This window comes from Acanthaster planci, linkage group LG05 (assembly GCF_054643075.1).
Source record: "Acanthaster planci isolate LZ-2023a linkage group LG05, COTS_SCS, whole genome shotgun sequence".
In the NCBI taxonomy this organism is placed as follows: Eukaryota; Metazoa; Echinodermata; class Asteroidea; order Valvatida; family Acanthasteridae; genus Acanthaster; species Acanthaster planci.
In genome coordinates, this window is record NC_141781.1 from 10,846,123 (window position 1) to 10,860,351 (window position 14,229).

The 14,229-nt window shown below is 42.0% G+C and overlaps 1 protein-coding gene across 4 annotated transcripts in view; it reads right to left on the reverse strand.

Annotated features, from left to right (window-relative positions):
* Nucleotides 1-14,229, reverse strand: part of LOC110981100 (uncharacterized) — a 131,745-nt gene that overhangs the window by 72,000 nt on the left and 45,516 nt on the right. Inside the window, exon 3 of one of the 4 annotated variants that reach the window (XM_087137299.1) lies at nucleotides 1,507-1,742. The exons of the other annotated variants lie outside the window; for them this stretch is intronic. The gene's annotated coding sequence lies outside the window, so the exon portion shown is untranslated. The remainder of the gene's footprint in view (nucleotides 1-1,506; nucleotides 1,743-14,229) is intronic. 4 annotated transcript variants of the gene reach the window in all.

Sequence of the window (14,229 nt, forward strand, 5' to 3'; positions counted from 1 at the left end):
CCATAAATGCAAACACTGGCCACCTCAACACAGTACAAAAACTGGAGAGCTCGGCCTACTAGGTGTACCCGCGAGGGATTTATTGCAAATGAATCTTTGGGAATCACAGTTTGACACTTCCAGGTGAAACCAGCCTGCCTGGTTGAAAATACAATTTGTCCTATATCAATTGGAAAGCAACAGCATCACTCTCTGGTCAGCCCAGCCACATGGAAGGCAGAAAAAGGAGAAAATGTTGCATAACATTTTTTTCTTTGATTTTGGCTTCATCCAAATGCTGGGCCTGTACTCTGTTTTGGTGAAAGTGGACAAAGTCAACATCGTTTCCCAGTTGCAAATAAAATAACACTTTTGAAGAAAACAAAATTTTAGTGAGCCCCTGACAAAAAATAAATTCTGATCAACTGAATTCAGCGAATCTCATTGAACATTCCAACCATGACACAACCTGATGAGTTTTTCTCCCTCACTAAACGTCCTCTGACAGAAACCGACTCAGATTATCAAAAACAGGAGACACTTGAGGACGCCAACGCCTCACCACACTTGTAATAAAAGAGTATTTACATGAGCATGCACATTTCACACAGACTTCATCTCATCTGACAGACTATTAACACACTGGGACAGCAGCACAGCTGGGAAATGACAAATAACAAAGTTGAGAGGCAGGATGACTACGGGAAAAAAATTGGGGGCACTGTTGAACTGATTTCAGGCTCTGCACATTTGCAAGTCTGGCCAAGACACGTTTCAAGTGCATCATCGGACAACTGTTCCAACTTAATATATTTGTACAATATTTTGCTCTAAAATATAGCAAACTAGCGTACATATTACATGTATTTGTACCGAGTACATCTACAAGGATCATATTCATGTACTGTTTTGAAAGCTGATATCTTAGAGGTTTGAGGCCTGTCAGAAACTATATTCATTTCTAAAAAAAGGTGGGATGTTTAAGAACCAATAAAGCCATCACAAGGTTTTTTTTCCCCAGAGACTATCCAAACGAATCCAGGCCTTCTGCTTTGAGGCACAGGAGCGATGTTTGAAATTTGGGTCAAATTACAAACAAAAAACGGGGAAAAAAAAAATGGAGCATCTACATATGTGCATTTCCATTATATCGGGATGATGGCGGGCACGCAGCTTTAAATTCCTCACTCCATCTCCCCGATACATCATGCCTGTATTTCCTTACAAAAATTCCAGTCCCGGGGAATAGAGCTCAATCTTCAGATTTCAAGCCCTGCATGAGTGAGAGACGGAGACAGTCATTTCGAGTTCGAAGATCTCCCTGGACTGACTGTAAAAGAAGAAGAAGAGGAAAGACGAGTTCCTCGCATCAAGCAGGGGCCCTGCCCGCGTAACTTGAGCTCGGTCTTCATCGGGCTGACCCAAGTAGGGTGATAAATAAGGTGGGACTGTTGAAACCTCACAGCCAATTGATGACTGGCGGGCCTTCCATTAATCAGGGATTTGCATTACCAGAGCCAGCCTTACCTTTCTCTTCTCGGCTCTCTCAGAAGATGTGGTTTGTCTCTTGCTTGGGTTGCCCATCAGGAGAGAAACGCGTCATTGTGATTTGCAATTTTTACAAAACGAGCAGGGCAGATCAAAACCAGCAGTGTCAATGTTTCCTTTACTCCTTCAAATTTTCATTCAAAATAGTTCATGGCAAGGAAACCACACGCCTTGTAATGGGAGCAGAGTTCAGCATTACAACATTCCAGGAAATCCTTTGAAAGACAAGAACGAAAAAACATTTTTTTGATGTGTGTACACAGAGATGTGGGAGTAAGAACAAAGGATTAAGTCCAACGGAACAGCCAGAAAAAAAACAAAGCGAGAGTAAAAAAACAAAAATGAACGGAAGAAGAAAACAAATGAAGAAGAAATATGAGGGAATCTGAAAAAGGTGATGCAGGGACTATTATGCTTGTTATTGTAGACTGGCAACAATTTGGTATGTAAGAATGACTAATGGTTGCATATTGTAGGTATATATGGTACATGCACATGTACCGGTATATGTAAATGTTGACATCGACTATGATAGATCCCTCCTTTTGCTGTAACCGCCAAAAACAGTCCAACATTCCTTCCACTTGATTTCCTCCAGTACACAGACACATATGGGAAATCTGACTGCTTTTGAGTGATACGACAACTGTGTCAAGAATGTGTCTTTGCATAGGAGGGTTTTAATCAAACGCATTCAACATGATATTGACGGATTACACTTACACGTCCAAAAGACAATGCTTATGTGATTGTACGTACAACACATGCCCACGATATTTTCACATGTTTGACATCAGGCCGTGGTGTACTGCTGTTTTAACGCTAACAGTCCTCAGTCCTCCAACAGGTGAAGGATTGAGGAGTGTTAGGGTCCTCAGTCCTCCAACAGGTGAAGGATTGAGGAGTGTCAGGGTCCTCAGTCCTCCAACAGGTGAAGGATTGAGGAGTGTTAGGGTTAAATTAAGCATGTGAGGGTGAGGCCAGGATGACCACGAGGTACAATACAATCTCGTTCATGCTGCTGATATATTTGAATGAAGACGGCAAATAAACTGACAGTAAATAAAAATCACAGTCCTGACTTACACCCAAGTTATAAAAGCCCAATGTGGGGAAAGGGTGAACAAAAACAAAACAAAGTACCAACAAAATCCAAATCATAAATGACACAACAAACCTGCCCTTTAAACTCTCTTAAATTTGAGTTAAAAAACACTTTCATTCGTATGGGTAATTCCAGAAATTAGGGGTCCATTTTTTTTGTGTGTGTCCAGGTCACATCCGACGTACGATTTTGTAAGTTCAGAACACATTTTCTAATTTCCAAGAGTGATGAATTAATGCAAATTACATGCACCTGCCACACAAATAGTAATAGTTTGAAATCAATTCCAGTGATATTTCCATGTCAAATGACAAAGGTCAGATGTAACAGGGACAAAAAAATGTCACACTTTTGGACCCCTAATTTCTGGAATTACCCGTGTGGGTGCTATAGCCACTGTAACTGCAAACCTAGAATTTCTGTATCTCTGACAGAAAATCTGTATTAAACTGTTTGTTAAGGTAAGGAAACCATACTTGTAATTTATGGAAAGATCCAGGTTAACATCATGTCGGTGCATGATTTCATGATGCCATTCATGTTGCTTTTACCAAGCAAAATGGAACTTCAGTATCAAACTTGATGTACATGTACATGTCACACTGTTCAAGCTCCAAGCATTTCAAAACTGTTCACTGCTTTACCCATCAAATTGGCCATTTTGTTTTTTTCTTAAATGGCATTCAACTAGGTCTTTCTATCCATTTCACCCCTCCCTCATAGAAGGGTGATAAATCTATGAGCATACCAGAGATTTTGGATGGGTTTTGTATCCGTAAATTTATAGTCCCGCCAAAATATCTGCTAGACATGGGGCATTAATAATGTCCCACTCGGCTGAAATAAACTGGCAAGTGGAATAAATATCAGGTATTTTGTGTCTATCAGCCGGGGGAGTTTTATGGGAAAAGGTTGGCAGGGGTGAGAGGTCGTGTCTGCCAGCTCAATTTTGTGGGGACTTAGGTGTTACAAAAATTCAGCTGTTTATAGAAGAAAACGAGGATGTTATCCACATCAGTGCACTAACTCTGCCCATAATATTTCAACGGGTATAACTAACCATCTTGTTTGATCACATTAACTTGTGTAATGCTCATCTGTAATATACAGCCTGCATACCTGTATATCCTTGAGGCGTTTATTTATCGGTCGCAACTGCAAAACTTGAGGCCATACACGCACATGTGTATTCAAGTTCACAAGGAAGCTGGCTTTTATTCAGCTGTAGATGGTTTACTGCAAACTTGGGAATAGTTCTTGTGCAAGACTGCAGTGTTTATATACTTGTTGGCGCTGAAGTTCAAACTGGTTGATGGTATTTGTTTCATAACATGTAAGATGTTATTAATTAATAAGTCTTGGTTTTCGTTGTTAGAAGTGAACAGATCTTCATGCACATGTATGTTTGAAACCAGTTACGTTTTGTGCTTGTTAGGCATGGGTGTTCATCTTCGATTCTTCCGAAGGTAACCAAAAACTGGAACTGCCAAATTGAATGCAAAACAAAATGCATGAGACTTTAATACTCTTGTGTCTCCCCCCCCCAGGTGAATAAGTGTTCAATCCATCATGCACCTCGTTGACAACTCAATAATTGATAACATACTGACGACATTGCCCGGCAAGGCATCGTGCCATCAAATCCAGCAAACCTCCTGGATCGCATTCACTTCCCGTCTCCAACACTAGCACAGGAACCTGGCGTAATCAAGTCCACGCTGTATTTGTATAGAGCCGTTATGATCACAGTGGAGCCTGGGCCGGTCATGTACCTAATGCCTCAATTGAGTCACTTTCCTCAACCCACCCCCCCCACCCACTCCGCTATAAAGCAGGGCATTGTGAGCCTTAGTTTCAATAAAATCTGAATTCTCTTTCTCTGAACTGTTATTTTGGGCCAATGACCATGAAACAGCTCCGAAATATTCTATACATGTACTTTCTGTAACATAAAGTACATGTAGAACACACCAACATTTCAATACTGTTACATGTGCTACAATCATGGCAGAGGCATAGTTTTGGTGTTTTGAAACTCCGCAAGCTGGGCAGTCTTACTCCATTATTTTCTCTCCATCATTTTCACGTCCAAAGGAAAAATTCAAAGTGAACGACTAATGTGCATGATCACATAGTCACCAGGCCCCTAATTTTTCCCACCTATTGTGAAATCTGGTTGGTTTTCAACGTACATGTGCATGTACATAAAGAGTTTGGACCTACATGTAGGGACTATACTGTAAAAGACGTAAAACCTTTCCATAAAACTGAGCAATGCCTCAAGTGGCTTTTTACATTGTATTTTACTATTCTGAGTACTCATGTACACGTATGTATTAGAGAAAAAGAAGATGAAGGGACATAGAACAAGTTTTGTTTTTCAAGGCCTGGGTAAGAAGGGGCTTGTCAAAAAAAAATGCAAACGTCCAATACAGAAAAACCCATCCTAATGGATTTAATTTGGAAATTCATGAGTCAGCCATCTTGAATCAATAGGGAAAAGCAGTAGAATATCCTCCTTGCACTCCGATGGATCGTTCCAAATAATGGATAAAAAAAAAAAAAGGTCAACTTTTTTTCAGCCAAATGAAAAATATTTGACACAGTGGGGCTGTGGCTGCACCCCAACCTGTTGGGTCCACATGTAGGTCTTTGCTCCGGAAATATGTGGAGACGTGCAGACAATAGCCGGAGCTCTGGAACCCCATTTCGGTCGCGGCCTATGCTTTTATTCCCGGTAAAATAGTCAGGCTCCATCCATTTCAGAGTTCAACAAATATAAGCAAATTTAGGGAACATTATCCAAAATGGCTGTCGTCTGACTGAAGCCCACAAACAAAGGCACTCTATGGATTACCAAAACTCAGTCAAAAAAAAGTCTCAACTGGACATACATGTAAACTCTCTAGGATTAAACAAACAAACAAACAAACCTCATATAAGTACATTTATTTCCCCGAGTACCACCACAGAGACACAAATTATTTGGCCTGACAAAGTGATTGATGAAACCTAGGGCAGTCCAGACAACTGTGGAAAATATGACCTCATTTCAACTGTAATGCTTTTCAAAAAGGTGAAAGGGGGCCTCCAATGCACAAGGGTGACACTCATTAGACCCGTGCATACACGCAAGAGGTGCACAAAATTGAAAGTGTAAGGCACACTTTCAGTTTTCATAGTAAATAAATATACTGCTTGTATACTTAGCAGCGTACACAGACTTTCCAAACGCCCATTGTCTGCAGAGGTGCACTGTGCACATTTACATTACCCACCCAGTGTGGGCGTTCCTTTGTTTTCCCGTAGTTGGGAAAACTCAGAGAAAATTTGTCAGTGTTCTGCCTATGTCTCATCTGGTGAAGACTCTTTTAGGCTGGATTTCTTGATTGTTCCCCTTCCTTTTGTTGCGGGTGACCCCAACCCCAATATACATCGCTAAAACTGCTTCCAGAAAGGGGGGGGGTAGTCTTTTGTGCATGTGAGAATGAATCTACGTACATGTAAGGTTTGAACAACCTGCACTGAGAGTGGGACTCTTTTGTTCATAGTCCACACTAGGTATGTTAGCACAGGGGCACCTACAAGTACATGTGATAGGCATGGCAAATATTACACTTTATAACTGTCGGGGCCGTCACCAAGAAATTTTCCGGGAGGAGAGTGAGCAATTTTTTCAAGGGAGGGGGCATTTCCCAGTGGGAGGGAGGGGGGACAAGACACTCATTAGCAATGAAATGATAAACCATCAACAGTCGAAGGGGGTCCATTCTGCCTTTTTTAAAAGCAAGTTGTTGATTTTCATACCCTTTCATCCCTTTTTTTCCCAATTCTTTTGCTTTTTCTCTTCAGGTCCCTTTTTTTTTTAATTCTTTTTTTTGGGGGGGGGGAGAGTGCATTCTATTCTTCACCTTTTCGTATTACTGTTTGACAATGACCCTGACAAGCAACAAAGAGATCTGTTACTAATGTCTTGGTACAAAATCACACAGAGAAGTAATTAAAAATTCTAGCCAACACAACACTGGAGACGGAGATCATGAACTCTAAACCGTTCCCTATTCCATTCTCTAAAGTAGCAAAATATTTTCCAGTGGGGTACAAGGCAGCACACAACAGCAGCAGAAAATAAATTCCTCATCATCATGAGTGCCTGGGGGTAATTCTTGGCAGGACAAGGAAGCTCATTGTAACGGAGTCAAGTTGGGGCAGGGGTTTATGGCGCAGTCTCGTGTAACTATTCTGTGGATGGTTTATATCACTCCTGTCTGGGAAAAAGAAGGGGGGGGGGAAATTACCACAAGGCCCCCTGCATCTTTGCAAAAGAAAAAAAATGACAATGGGGATTAAATAAAGGACAGGTGTGCCATTATATAAATGGCTGGGGAGGAACAAAATATCAGGATCTGGGAAGTTTTAGACAGGGGAAGAGTGTCTTGACAGTCCACTTCCTTTGAGGGGGATATCTGATGACCTGACTTTGAGGTAAAAGGCTGTAATGGTTGGGTTCCTTCCTGCCATGTCTTGTTAGTGCATTCACGAATAACAGGTGACTGTGCACCTCAGCCACATGGCTGACTGCACAAAGGGTAGGCTGTGGGTCCTTGCCCTATGATGAAACTCTATTCAACTTGCCAGGACGGGAAAACTGGAAGGCAAAGTGCTCTGCCTCATGGCTGTTCACAGAAACAGTAACACCATTTTAAGGTAAAAAAAAGACACTTCTGCTGTGTTCATTTACTCAAGCGCATGCAATCTGCACTGCACACAGTAAGGTCACAGGATCAAGTCCTACTGGTACCTCAGGAAGCTATTCCAAATTTTTTTTTCATCAGGAGTAAATGTAGTTGGAATTTAGCCCAATAACAACGGACACTGAAAACTAAGGAATAACAGACTGGCAGTGGCCGAAATGAAGAAATAAAACTGATTCAGCAGTTTGACAATTACGGGTATGCCCTTTCCAAAAATCTCTGAATCTCTTTTCACAGGGCACTGCACTAGGACTTTTTTTCCGTCTAAACCCTCTCTCAAATTCATTTTGTCTTCCTCGATGTTCATTCTTCCAGCCGGTGAACCTTATCTTCATCCAGTTTCTAATATGACAGGCAATTTACCGAAAATATTATGCGTAGACATTAACCTCCTTGCCACAATCTCCCTGCCAGCAATGCCTTGCATGCCCTTCACAGCCAGTTAAGTGCAAATTTATCTCCTGTGTTCATCTTACAGCACAGGCATTTGCCACACATTGCTTCACTTCAAGCTGTCACTTATGCTCAATGCAATTTGGGACAAAGGGCCACATCGTTCAGTGGGGGGGAGGGGAAATAAAGAAGACAGCATGCAGATCCCACCTAAAATCAAAACATAGCCGACAGGGAAAATAAGGATGGAATGAGGTTGCTGATGTGTGTGTGTTGGCTTCTACTGTGGGTCTGCAAAAAAACAAAAACAAAATGTCACCAACCCAAAATCTAAATGCTTGGATTTCGGACGGCGCCACGTTGAGTCTGTTTCCGTTGGTTAACGGCACGGCCCATTGGATGTTATTCAACAAGCCCCCCCTCCCCTCCCTCCCACTCATTTAGTCAACCTATGAGCACAGACAACCTGCTATGCCTGTTATTAGGAGTGTGGTTACTGGGTGACAGAGAGGGATTATTTGGCCTGATCTGCCGGCTTTCCGTGGGGGGGGGAAGGGGGAGAGAAATAAAAGGAAATCGGCAATGCACTATTTGGTGTCAATCTTAGGGACTCCCGATGATGTTGTTTCTCCCAGAGGGAAGTGGCGACTTGGAAAGGTTTACGTACTGATAAGTGCCGGGCTTGTCCACAAGGTTCAGAGAACATGTGCATTAGAACTGATTTTCACTGTGGGAAGCAAATTACAGCTGACACCACAGACCATTTGTTTGGACCAATGCAGCACACTCTGTGACAGTGACTCACATGTCGTCAAAAAACTTGAGGTTTTTATCACGGAAAAGGGCGAACGTCTTCTGCTTTGAAATAATATTGATGTTTGGACTGTCAGTGAGACACTTGGATTCTAAGATATGAATGTAGAAAATCATTTAATAAGGTATGAAGTGCATTTTATACTAGAAAAAGAGCACAAATCAGTTAGCACCGATTCATTTTTTGGTTCTATCCCTACAATTGATACATCTTGTACAAAAGAACCCATACAAATGTGCATACAAATTTATTTCATGTCTGTGACTAAAGCTGTTAGAACAGGCTAATTCATGCCCTGCTGTGGTTATATCAAAGCTTTAACTTTGGTTTAAAAATCTCTTTAAAATGTACCTACATGTATGTTATACATTATTTCTAATCCAGTGACAAAATCCTCTAATCCATTTTGTTCATGACAAGATGAGCTCACCAGGAATAAATATCTTAACCACTTTGCGCCAGTGACAGTTATCAATGTTGATGATGCTGGGATGGGATAATTATCATTTTTTTCTGTTTTCAAAATTCTTTAAAAATTCTTATCTTCATTTACTGGACACCGACACCCACATGAAGGACTGTCTGGTTTCTACTCTGACAGAAAGCATCTATTGACGCTGGAGTATTTTGCCAGGCCTGCCCCCTTGTAAAAAGAGCCCGGAGTTTGCGGTGTTACATAATTTTCTTTTGTTCACGAAACTGGCACAGTGCCCTGCTGACTTCTTTTCAATAGGGGCCAGATTAGCGTGCAGCGGTACTGTGTGGCTCATCGCTGCGGTGGTGGAGCGCTTTTGCCCCCGGTGGTAATCCGCTCTCACTACTTCCCCAAACCGTGGTATACTGTTTCAAAACAAGGCTGGATTATCTCCACTATTGAGAGTGAAAAAAATGTTGGTAATGCCCAGCAGCCTGGTCTTTTGTTACGAGTACCGTCTTTATTACAAGGCCCAGTTCCCTTTGTCCGATTTCGGAGACCCCGGCCACGCGTATAAAGAATACGTGTCCGGTACCGGAAACCCCGGCAGCAAGTGGTTAATCAACAGTCACTACTGATACAACACAACTGGCTTGGTAACCAGATTTCATGAAATGAGCATGGACTTTAAATGGGTGAAAATCTCGACAATGTCCACTGATCTCCAACTGTGCACAGTTTGTTCAAAACTGGCTCTGATGACTTCAGACTTCGTTCTTGGCATTGGGACTCTTTTACAAAAAACCCACTTTTTCCACAAGCTCGCCATTCCCAACCCTCCCTTTTATCTAACGCTCCCCCCCAAAAAAGTGAAAGGAGAGTGAAAATTTTTCAGCTAACTCATAGAACTTGGTCCATGTAAATAGCACAGTACACAATTCCTGAGAATGCAGAAATGAGCCAATTCGTGTACATGTGTTCACTAGTCATCCCGACATTTCTGTGTCTTTACTCAGACCGCATCTGGGACATCAATTACAATTGGAGACACATGTACACGGGGAGAAGAGCAACAAGACAGAGAGGTTGGAGTGGTGGTGGGGGGAGGAGCCAACTGACAAATCAATCTTACACTTCACAGTGCACCCTTCATTTCTCGGTGAACTGGGCAGAATCTAGCCATGGCAGGGGCAAGCATGACTGGCTGCCATGCCTGACGCCTGAAACTACACCAAGAGAAAGAGAGAAGGGGGGCAAACAAAAATTCGTTGTTAGCAAAAACAGAGCAATTTCACGCGCTGGCATATTTCGGGAACTAATCCTGAAAAGTACCATGTGCAACTTCCAAACTCTGGATTGAATTTCTACGAATTTGACAGAACGTCTGTCATTTTGTTTTGACAGTAAATTTATCTAATTTTGAATAACCTGTTGAGAGCGAATTAAGTATTTTGTCTGATTTTCAGGCACTAAAAGAACATGTGGAAACTGTGCTATTAATATGAATCGGAATGGGAAAAAACTGCAGCAGACTAATGAAATTTATTAGAGACTGTGTTGTACTGATAACAGATATTACTCTGGAGGATAGTGACCATTTCCAAAAAAATGTAGTCATATCTAAACTAAACGTGTTAGTATGTTTAGTCCAGCATGGTAAAACAGAATGAAAGATATTTGTTGTACATACTGTAGGTAATGAGATGGCAAATGTGCAGGTACATGTATACGGAGCTGTGAGGAATGGTACTGTTTGCACAATAATTGAGACAAATGGGTGAAATGCACATCGCCTACTAAAAAAGGGAAGGTGATTTAAAATTATCATACACTGGTAGTTGAAAGTTTGAATCATATGAACTTCAAAACAATAAACAAGATTATGTGGACATGTCAATGCTGAATAACACAGGAAACCGATGGGGTTGGTTGTTTTGAAATACGGTGCCTGGTGGGTTGAATAGGTCTCTTCAAGGATTTCACGAAACTGATATTTGGAAATCGCTCAAAAAGGAGAGATTTTCAATGTATAAGAATCCATCGCAAATTGAAGTGTTTCATATAAGGGTCATTCGGTCAAAATTTCAGTCCAAGAGAATGATTCATGTTGAAATGGGAGCAGTTTGAAAACATCGTTTCACGCACAACCGTGTTAGTATTGGAAAACAAAGCCATGTCTCCACAAGGATACAAATTTTGGAAAGTTGGGACATATACATGTACATATGCACCTACAGTTTAATGATGACTAGATGTACATGTACACGTACAGTATGTCAACATTAAAATGCATGCAATCAAATAATAGTGCATATTCAATGATCAGCATTGTCTTGCATTAGAATACGGCTTAAACAACCCCTCAACCCCATTCCGGGAGACTGTTTAAATATATACACACTCGGCTTACGTCAATATAATTAGACATGCCGCACTGCCCCGTAATACAGATGATGATGAGCCGTGCAACTTATGAGCTCTCACTGCTACAGTTGGGGCTCCCTGAGCTTCCTTGATGAAGAGGCCCCAGGGGTGCCACCTGCTTCCCCTTTTAGAGGGCCAGCCAACGGCTTTCTGCCTGGACCATCATGGTCGCCTGGACCATCATGGTCGCCTGGACCGGCTTGAGAAAAAAACCAAAAAAAACAAAAGCAAAAAAAATTGGCTCTGCATCGTTGGGATCACGGTGCCTTGTCAATTGCGAGGAGGCACCGCAATTGAATTAGGGTTGTTACTCTGGCTGACGCTGGGGCAATGAAGGTGGGGGAAGGGAGGGGACTTTATAAAGATGTGCCACTGTATCAGCCCTTATAACAAAGTCAAAGGCATGTATACTCTATAACCATGCCTTCCCCTGATCAAGACATGACTGCCTCTCAGCGAGTCACAAAACACTGAGTCCTAGTCCAAGTCACATCTCTTGAGTCCAAGTCTTGAGTGTTGAGTGGGAGCATTTTGTCAATTTGTGCTGCCCACTTTCCTGGTGGCAAAATCAATGCTCATTTTTGATGAGCCATGAGCCACATGCAAGTTCTTCCATAAGAAAAAGAAGGAAAAAAAAAAAAGAAAAAAGTGTCACTTCCACTGATCTTTCAGTTACCCTGAAAAAAAAAAATTACCCAAATGTTTGAGTCAATGTACAGTACATGCACATGTACATGGACATACCGGTATGGGTTGGCCACACTGTTACGTGCGTCCAAGGGAGGCTTTTGTCGGGGGGGGAGCATAATTCATGGGGATCTTTGAGTGGGAGAGGGATCACTCAAGGACAGGATGAAAGTCGGAACAAAGTCCAGGAAGAGGAGAAGGGAGGGGTCCACCTAATTTTCCCTCTCTGTGCCTCCTGCCATTTTCAGGTGGGCAGCTCGCAGTCATAAACTTGACATCCATGCCCGAGGAACCCCCAACCCTAGTCTATCGTCGCGGCTTCCCCCAGCTGACAAACAGGATCTTCCTTAAAGGTTCCCCCCTCCCCTACTTACCCGGTGATGTTTTAATTTCATACAGGAAGGAAGCGTATCTTGCATGTTGAAAGTTGTGTTGAAAGTCGTGTCCGCATTGATCACTCTCATGTCTCCCCACCCCCCCCCACCCACAACTCCTTTTTAAACAGGGAGTAAACAAAAAAGGAGCATTCCTTGTCGGAGAAATCAATTTCAGCAATCTTCAATACATTCTTCAATACATATTTGGTGGAGGCTCGGTAATTGGTGGACTTGCTACGGTGGAGGGTGTAACTCACTTAAATGCCACCATGAATGCATCTATTTTTTTCATGCCAACACATGTATCTGTTCACATCACTGCCAGTTACGAAGTTGATTAGAGCCCCCTGATGACAGATGACTTCACTTAGGCAAGCACTGATAAGCAGTCAAGGACCCCAACATTTGAAGAAACCTTAAAGACAAATAGAAGCTCAAGTGGCACAATTCTTCAGAAGAGATATGTGTCCTTTGAGCAATACAAATTCCCAGCTTAGGGCCGTGTCCGAAATGGGCTTCCAGAGCTACGTATGGCTAGGTCTATTGTCTGCGCGTCTCCATGCATTTCCATTGGAGCGAAGACCTAGACCTAGCTCTAGACAAGAGATTTGGATGCAGCCTAGGCCTACCCTACTTCTACGGTCGCTGGAAATGTTTAAGGTACCGGTACAAAGATTCACAGAGTCATGAACACCTCTACAAGATGATCTAAAAACACAATTTTGGTTCCTTTTTATTTCTTTTTTTTTTTAACAAAGGCACTGCTACTTTGAATAAATTCCAACTATAAAAATCTGACAACGTAACAGAAATAGTGACATGAAAACTCATTTGAAAGTGGTCTGATGTGCATGCTTATAATGGCATCAAACTAGTCTCTCATCAAGGAACATGTACAAGTTGTGTCGGTCCCAATAACTGACTGCAGTTACCCAAGCTTAATTACTGCTGGCATGATTCAATATATATTCAACCGTCTGGTTGCAACAGACTTGATATGCATGTAGACTGGTGCCCAACTGCTGCAATCTACAACTGACAAGTGGATGATATGAGGGCCTCTTTTTCCCTGGCCTTTCTCTTTCTCTGGTGCTGGCTTTGTTGGGTCCCAGGTGTGGCAAGCTGACATTAAGTAGCACTCTGGAGAAATCAAAGACCATCTGAAAATTGTCCCCCCCCCTTAACATGTACTACTCTGAGATGTCACTCCTTGTGTGGATATTAAAAAAGCTCCCCTTTGTATGTCAGGGCGATGAAGATAAAAGATGGTCATCAGCTCATTTTCCCTCACAATCCCGCAAGCAGCCAGAGCCTGAAATGCAATACTGAGGTGAGATTACGACCTGGTGCAGCTTTCTGGCTATAATGTCTGCTTATCGATGACTGTAACGTCAGTGATCGGGGCATGTAGACCCTGCAGATAAATAGCTGAGGAAAACATTTTAAGTTGATGTCAACTGCTTTATGCGATACACTCCGGTGATTCAATCGCAATGGAATGCTGCACAAAATTGCTTGTTTTATAAATGATTGACATCACTAAATTTTTCATGAAATTTATGCATTTCTATTGGTGATCTGAGCCAGATGTCGGCACCTTCATGTGAGTGAAGGATTTACTAAACAAAATTACTGGAGTAAAAATGATCAATGTTTCCAACCAACTGATTCTAATCTTCCCGCACCTTGTCTGGATTGATCATTCATCCATCACCCTGAAACCCTCGTCAGAT